Here is a 7,659-nt window from a genome sequence, read left to right as displayed (position 1 = left end):
GTGAAGGAAAAGCTGGGGGAATATGATTGCATTTTCTTGGCAGCTCTTGTTTGGATGAAGAAGGAAGAGAAAGTCAAGGTTCTTGGGCATGTCAGGAAGCATATGAAGGATGGAGGGTTTTAGTTTGTGAGGAGTCCAAATGGGGCAAGAGGGTTCTTATATCCTATAGTTGATGGGGATGATTTGCTTGGTTTTGAGGTCCTCTCCACCTATCACCCAACTGATGATCTGATCAATTCAGTTATTCTTGCTCAGAAACCCATCTTCTAAACAGATAAGATCTATCTTGTTGTCACTGTAAGTTGATCAATGGCCTTTTATTTTTATCTCTTTCTTTCAATAAATTACTAATTGCGTGTTTTATTAAAGGGTCTTATTGTCACGATAAGTTGATCAATGACCTTTGTTTTCTAGTATTTTTGAGGTAATCAGCCTAGCAGCTTTGGACATGCAAGCAAGGTACAATGTGTATCTACCACTTTCTGAGGTTCCAAAAATGAAAATTTTCAGTGGAAATTTCACAAGTTTTGATGGAATTTTGTTGTATGTTTACCATACCCTTCAACTTTCTCATATCAAGTGAGCTAATTACATCTTGCAACAGTGGATTGAAGAACAGTTACATATATATATATGCTTAACGTTTTTAGGAGATAATGAAATGGATACTTAAAATATCTTCTGGTTCTTGGTTTTGGGAAGCTCCAAAGTTGGGAAGAAAATCTTATGGGATCGACTCCTTCATGATGAAAGGCCAGCAGCAATCAATCAGCTTGCAGAAACCATTACTGCTGGAACTGTAAAATTTGGTTTCATCACGTCAAAAAAAATGCTAGAAGTTAGGAACAATTTAATAAATGAATAATTTTGCATGAAGCTAACCCCCCCTCCTCTCTCTCCTAATTCTGCATTTTATTTTGTGAAGTTTTTACAACTAAAACATCTATTGAACAATATCATACCAGTCTGATGGCCGCAAGAAGATCATCATCTGTGAAGTTTCCATTTTCTAAGTGATCTGGAGGGTGATTTATGATCATACTGTCACCTTCCTGGGCATGTTCCAACCTGAAACTCTGGATATCGGGTGATATGCCTATTGTTTGGCCTGTAAAATTCAGATTATATTCTTCATGGCATGTTCGAGAACAGTATTAAAGTGTTGCACTAAAAAGAAAAAGAGTTGTGCAATATTCCATTTAAGAGTAAGTAAAAGTTTGCAGAGAAAAATTGGATCACCTTGAACAATTGTACTTAACTCAGTTGAGGCATCTGTTGGAATGGTAGATGATGCATTAGAACCACCAAAGCATATGTTTGGGTAAGAGATTGATTCAGATCCACCCAAAGAGAATTTTCTTGAACCAAACCCAGTACTGCTAGCATTGTAAAATGGAACATGGGAAAAATTCTGCATATAATCATCAAACATTGCTGTTCTTGGAGGAAAGCACTGATGTTTTAGCCCATTGTAGTCTCTGTGTTGATGTAAAGTATCCATCCTAAGGATGGATTTGATGAGTAATAGCCAACCCTAGGAATATGCTTTCTCTGCAATCCTTGATTAACTTCAGGAACTTGTGGATAGCGTTGGAGTAAAATTTCTCTCTGGTTTAGAGCTGGATGTACCAATAAAGGCTTCGGATTTAAGCATGACTTCTGAACAAATAAACTTTGTTGAAGTGACTCAAGATTCTTATAGCCCTTGACTTCAAATCCATCAGGCTGAGTGATTCTCATGGCAACTTGGTTACTAGGAGATGTAATGGTTGTACTTGATGGCTGCCCACTCATTCCAGTTGAATCAACAAGCCTTTCAGTTGCACTATTCTTCTTGATAGTATTTCTGAATTTCTACCACAAACAGTAAAGATATGAATCTGAGCAGCAAAGACCAAGTCAAAGCTAGCCAACATAGACTTGGAGTTTAGGAATGAAGCTCACCTGAAAATGGCTAGCAATATTTTCTCTAGAAACCCCTGGTTCATTCATATGTTCTAGTATCTTTTTAGGAACAGCTTCTGTTGAACAAAACAAAAAATGAATCTTACTAGAAGTTCAAGAATTCTGCTAATATAACAAGTTAAGAAGACAAACAATACTTACTGTCCAGTCCTATTTCATTAACTGCATCAATGAACTTCTTGTGCAGTTGAGGTGTCCAAATAACCCTTTTCTTTTTATGGTTTGAATTGTCTTCACCTGGATCATTGTTTAGGTTATTTTCACTCTCCTTGCTTTGAACTCTTTGCCTTTTGGTAGATTTTGAGTTTTGATCTGGGACTTCATTTTTGACAATTGATCCATTGGGGTGAAACAATTTTTTTCTGATTACATGTTGCCATATGTTTTGAATCTCCTCCTTTCTTATGGGTTTTAGCAGGTAGTCCCTGGCTCCATGCTTTATACCCTTCATTACCATGTTCTTGTCACCATTTGCAGAAATCACTGCAATTTAATATGTACCAGAGATACAAAAGAAATTACAAATCAACAAAAAACCAAAACAAATTCAACAAAGCTAGTAAGATTTTGATGAACTCACTAATTACAGGTATGTCCATTTCCAAGCTAACAATCTCCAATAGCCTGAACCCATCCATGTCAGGCATGTGAACATCAGTAATCACAATATCAAAATTGTCTTTCTCCTCCCATAATAGCTTTAGTGCTTTAGCTCCATCTGAGGCAACCTTAACTGCAATGCATTTAGGAAAATTTGTTCAGGAAAACATAGCCAACTCAATGGGACTAGGTTGCACTGGTGGCAGTAACAAAAAGGCAAAACAGAGGACTCTTTCCTTGTATAGAGAAGAAGAAACTAGAGAAAGATGAATAGGTAGACACGAGAAGAAGGGGAGGAAGAAGAAGAAACCTTTATAGTTGCAACTTTGCAGAACAGCCTGAAGTGTTCTGAGACAAACCATATCATCATCTACAGCCAAAACCTTCAACTCATCAGGAAAAATCTCTTGATCTTTGTTCTCTGATTCCACCAATTGAGATTGATCGTCATCATCATTCTTCTCTGACTGATGATCCATTCCCAGAAAGGAAAGACAAATAATATCAAAACCCAATTAAAAACTCTCAAAGATCTCAGTATCACTGTTGCGATTTCTCTCCCAGAACTACACCCCTCAGAGTAAGATTTCAGAGAATAGCCGTAGAGATTTGTACAGCAATGGAGTCAATGACAGATTAAATACACCAATGCTTCTATTTTCTACAAAAATGGAAACCCAAATCTTCCTTGTCTTTACTTTCTAAATTCCCAGATTTTCCATATAATGAGCAAAGCAAAATATCCAGTTTCCATAGTAATGTAGTAAATTTTGTTATTCTATACACATATGAGAGTTTCTATTTTGGTCTGCTTTGTTTTATTCCCTCTTGATCTTTTATTTCATAATTTTAAACCATGAATTTAGCTTTCCAAAGAGGAAACAACCGATCATAAAATCTAAGGAGATGGATTTTCTCAAAAATACCTCCCTTACTCTCAGTGAGTTTGAGTTTGCTCAGAGATCCTATATTTCATATCCCTGTGGCTCTGAACTCTCACTAAGAATCTCTCATTCCACAAAAACCAGAGACGTTGGATCCTACAATAACCCATTATCAAACCGTTTTAAATTTAGGCTTCGGATCTTGTTAACTGAGATTGAGAACATAGTTATTTAATTTGCGAAATTATTCGGCAAATCCAAATAATTTTGGCGAGGTGGTGGTGGGTGATTTCTGGTGAGGTCCTTCATCTCACATTTGCTTAGCTCAACTAATGAAGAAGATGGTTGAAAGGAGAATCCAATCACCCATCTCTGTCTAAAGTTCAAATTTGAAAATAGGATTTAAGCTAAGGGCTACTTGAATCATTTTAACATTTGTGCATATGGTAGTCTCATTTTTTGGAATTCAATTACATGTACATGTGTACAAAGTTTTCCTAGTGTTGAATTCTTGAAGAGTTGCTCTTTTAGGTCCTGTAGCTTTACTCTAAAATCCTGATTATAAGATCTGACCTGTCTTGTGAACCTTGTCATGGCTATAATTCTTGGTGTATCTCAGTCTAGTATGGATTACAATTCATAGTGATGAATAAATCTGGTTTACCATATTTTTGTACCAAAACTAGTGCATTAAGATATTGTTTATGCATGCCTCTTAGACCTCCAATAAACGATGCAAGTAGGATCATTGTCTTGCCAACTTCATTTTCCTGGGCTTCTCCAGCTAAAATGCTTTCAACAATTCTTTAGTACAATTCGGCTCGTATGCTTGATTGTCTAGAGCACAAGAAATCCAATCTTGTTGCCTAAATTTTGTGTACATGTCTAGTGCGAATTGATGTAGCAATCTTCCAGAGTATGATAGGATTGATTGATTATCATCTCTGATTTGTAGCTTGTAGTAATAATACGATCTACGAGACATCTTTGATTTTTTTTATTCTACTCTTATCAAATACTACTAGTATAATGACCGTTATCATTGCTTCTTTTTTTTTTTAATCTATATTTTTAGGATATGTTTTTTTTATAATACCTTCATCATTTTGTTCTTCGCCTTGAAAAAACACTTCTTCCTCTATAGTAATTCAATGTGGAACTGATGTTGGTATAATCTTCCTTTTAATGTTTCAATGCCATTTGACTTCTCCATTTGGGTGTAACAATAGATATTACATCGCATCTTAACACCCATAGTAATATTTCACACTATGTTTCTTTCCTAAGTTTCCTTAGATTAATATGTCACATCTTTCTTTAATGTTTGGGTTGTTTCCTTCAATCCATATGCTTGCCACTTGATCAGCTGTAGGTTTGTTGTAGATTTTTTGGTTTAGATTGATGTCACTTTTAATTAATATTTAATGAATTTGTCAAGAATTGATATTTTTCAAACTTTGAAAGAATCTTGCATATGGATTATTTGATAGGATTCTCATTATTTCCAACACTGTTTGCTCTTTTCCATACTATATTTTGAAGTATCTTTATTCTATCATCCAATTCATTATCTATGTCAAAGTTATACAATTGCAAATAGTATGGATTGTCTCCCTCTAAGTTGATTGGAGTTTATTTATGATTAATTTGTCTTTGAGCTCTAAATATGTAAACACCTTTTTTCGCATTTGTTAGGTTTTTGTCAACATGTATTCCAAAAGATGTTAATGCAAAGATACTATTGTATGCCCATATATGTATATTCTAAATTCCTTACTGTCTAGTATTTGATTAGTGAATAGCTCATAAAGCTCATTTGGAACTCTTGCTAGTGTTAGGACAACATTTATGTTTGAACAATAGAATGATGGGGTCTCGTATTGGAATTTCTTAGCTCCACAATGTATGCATGATGATGCTTGTTTTAGTAAGTGTATATCAGAACATTGTGGATCCAAATCTGCCATATTGACATACTACAGTAGTATGTTATATAAAAAAAAATAATAATAAAAAGTAAAAATTTAAATAAACTATGATATCTTACCTTATGTATCTTGCAATTCATTTGGATTTTGATTTGAGGAACTTGAACTTTCAATATATAATGTAATGCTATCTACATTTAATTATCATTTTTTGGGCTTCTTGTTTTTTTGCCCTTTTTATCCTTCTGGTTTTATTGTATTTTTGTTGTTGGATGTCCGAATGTTTGTTTTCTTTAGGAATAGTACATTACTATGGACAACAAATTGAATATATTATTATCAATCATGAATTAATTGCTTTCAGGTGTTTTTCCTTTTGTAAAGATTTTTTTTGTTCTTCTATTTCTCTGTTGTTTAATATTTAAATTGTCGTTGGATTTGTTTGGCTTTTATTTGTGTTTTTTTTGTCAAAAATGTGTGCTTATTTGTTGACAGATTTATTATTTGATAATTAGTGCTTTTTTTTTTTTGGGGGGGGGGGGGGTGTGGTGGGGGATATGGTTATTTGTAGTTTTTGTTGAATTTTAGTTATTCTCATTACTAACATATTGTAGTTTTGTATTTTTTTTTTTTACTATGTATTGGTTTTTTTATCTTCCAATTATTTTTGTAAGTAATGTTCTAAATTATTTTATGGTCTTTAAATAATCTTATATTAGCCTCCGTCAAATTGATTTACTGTGTGTCACTTTGTAAGCTCTCACTTTGTTAGTTTATCTCATAATTATCATTTTTCTTTTTCTATCCAATATTGGACGAAGGTTTGTTGTTGTATATGACACAACTTATGGTTAGACATTTAATCGGGTTGGTTTCCTTGTCTAATTGGTTTCCTTCTTTGAGTATCTCTGCGATAATACTTCTTCTTGCTCTGCTTTGTTGATTTGAGTGGTCTATCTTGAAATAGAAGCAGTATGTCTTAGAGATGAACCTAAAAAGGGTTTCTTGGTTATGCAAAAAGTAAGTTATTCTTATATACATTATTAGAACAATTGAACACAATAATCAATCAATTAGTTATTGTATTAGTCTTTTTTTACCTCTTCTAATATCTCATTGTAATCGTTGTTGGGCATTTTAGCAACTTTTCTACTTCGTCAAAGATTGTGACGCTGATTCTTTCAATTGCATCTAAGACTCAAAATTTAAGCATGTATGTGTGGGTTGAAAAAATTGCTTATTATTTGTTTAGAATTTATTATCAAACGAGTGATAATATTAGAGTTGTGTATGATACTACTACATGTTAGAATATGATATGTTATCTCCCCATTTGGTACAATCATACTTTCACTTTCAAGTTGCACCCTTTTGTTGTACTTGTCACTTGTGTTGTACCATGGTTCATCCGTAGTCCGCTCCCAACACCATCCGGTGGATATGGTAGTATTATTTATGATAAAATAACTTCTTTTTAGTAATAGTAATTTTGTTACATTTAGTTGTTTGTATGTGATATGGGAAAAATATCGTTGAACCGGGTCCGCCCGAGGTTCAACCCTCGACCCCGGTCGGGACGAACCGACCGATTCAGACTCGAATAAACCGGGTTTAGAGATAGCGTATTCAGGAAGAAACAACGACTATCAGTAGATATGCACAAGTCCGAGATTCCTGGGATGTATAATGGGTCAAAGCGACGGTTACCAACTCTCGCGGAATGGAAGATCGTGCCAGCTTGAATAACGGCCACGATCATAGCATCAAGATCGTGCAATCAGAGGAATCCGTTACCCCACCAACGGGTCTATTCGTTTGGATTCGACGGTCATCAGAAGAAGGCACGTACGAATTCAACGAGTGGGATTCAAAGGTAAACTCTATATAAGACATCACATACGTACAAAGAAAGTATCTGAATCGTATCCCAACTATTGCATTCTTACTTACGCTCTGCATCTAGTCAGAGCCTTTGTGATCAGTTCATCAACTGACTTAGCAATCGGAGGTGGACTCCCGACCCCAATGGTCGGGCCACATCTGACGATTGTTTTGCAAGTCATTCTTACATGATCTAAGGGCTGAGCAAATTTTGGACGCATCAGTATGCTACAAAGTTGTTGGTGTTGTATCTTGAATGATGTGTGTTCTTTTACAATCAGATCTTTCACTTTCAGATGTTTAGCGTCCTTGTACTTAAAACACAATGAAGTTAATGGATTGGTTTTCTTCATTCCCATTTTGTTGTATAGTTGGCATTTTAGACAAACAATGTAAGTTCT

General features: G+C 34.7%; 1 pseudogene; it reads right to left on the bottom strand.

The window, feature by feature from the left end:
* Nucleotides 1-956: 956 nt before the first annotated feature.
* On the bottom strand, nt 957-3,044 carry LOC149015370 (uncharacterized; annotated as a pseudogene).
* Between the last annotated feature and the right edge of the window lie 4,615 nt (nt 3,045-7,659).

This window comes from Hakea prostrata, chromosome 5, assembly GCF_041222555.1.
Source record: "Hakea prostrata isolate BN-2017 chromosome 5, UWA_Hpros_2, whole genome shotgun sequence".
In the NCBI taxonomy this organism is placed as follows: domain Eukaryota; kingdom Viridiplantae; phylum Streptophyta; class Magnoliopsida; order Proteales; family Proteaceae; genus Hakea; species Hakea prostrata.
The sequence above is the reverse complement of the archived record's forward strand: the minus strand, read 5'-3'. Positions and strand labels throughout refer to the sequence as shown.